This window comes from Mesitornis unicolor, unplaced genomic scaffold (genome assembly GCF_000695765.1).
Source record: "Mesitornis unicolor isolate BGI_N332 unplaced genomic scaffold, ASM69576v1 scaffold21765, whole genome shotgun sequence".
NCBI lineage: Eukaryota > Metazoa > Chordata > Aves > Mesitornithiformes > Mesitornithidae > Mesitornis > Mesitornis unicolor.
The window spans coordinates 97,312-98,485 of NW_010186476.1; positions in this window are offsets into that span (position 1 = coordinate 97,312).

Here is a 1,174-nt window from a genome sequence, read left to right on the forward strand (position 1 = left end):
GGGTTCCCCATGAGATGTTACAGCTCAGCAGAGGTGTCCCGCTGCCTGGCTCTCATTTCAGGACTGATTGGCACAAATCAGAGCCAAAGGCTACTGGGAAGGCTGGCTCCTCCTGTTTTCTGGGTAATTTAATCACAGCCTGGGCTGGAAGGGAGCCAGGCGGCGCGGTGAAGTAAGACAGTCTCTGTTTGGCTTATTAATGTCTTTCTTGATCCCAACGAGTTCTTCCTGAGAGGAAAAACCTTCTCTCCCATGGGCCAGCATGGGGTAAACAGATTGGCCCTGTACGTCTCGTTTCTTTGGGCTTCTTGGCCCCATGCCGGCGAACACCAGCTGGCCCTGAGCTCACTATCAGGACATGCAGCACCGGCCCCTCTTCTGTCTGCCTTTGAGGGGGGGGAATCAAGAACTACCTAAGTAAAGCAAATGTTAATGGGTTAAAAGGCCTTAAATGGGTTGTTTTTCTTTGCTTTCTATTTTGCTGGTGTTTTCTTGGAGAAAACGAGGATGCTGCAATCTGGAGCAGTCTGGCCCAGTGCACTCAGACCTCACCTCACTACAAGGGACCTGGGGAAAAGAAGTAATAATTCCAGCAACTAAGATGGAGGATGTTCAGAATCAGCTAAAAACCACAGTGAAATAAACTTTATTTTAACCATTTGCCCAAATTCCTGTAAGTAGTCACCAAGTATCCTGTACGCAAAGATATATTCCTGCAATGTCAAGGAAAACACTGATGTTCATGACATCAATCCATGAGCATCAGCTGTCTGAGGATCTCTGGTATGCCTTGTCCGGCAGATATAACCTTTGTGCAAGAGACTGTGTTTGGTGGTTGTATTCTCTAGCTATTTCTGGAAGTGAATGCAATAATCCTCAACTCGGATATGACTCTTTCCAGCATAAACAAATCCAGGCCAGCTTTGGACCATAGATCTAGTGTCTGGAAATATCATCATGGAGGATGTTTATTTGACTGTTTCCAATTTTTTTTTCATTCTTTGGTTTGTTTGCAGTCTAAGTCACTTTTCTTTTTTTTATACTTTTCCTAACCCAAATGTCTTTCCCCTATCATTTCAGCATCTCTTGCTTCAGAAGTTGAGGAGCAGCCAATCTTCTTCACTGTAACTAGTTTCCATTTAGGACATGACATTCTTCCAAGCTGTCAGAAAGC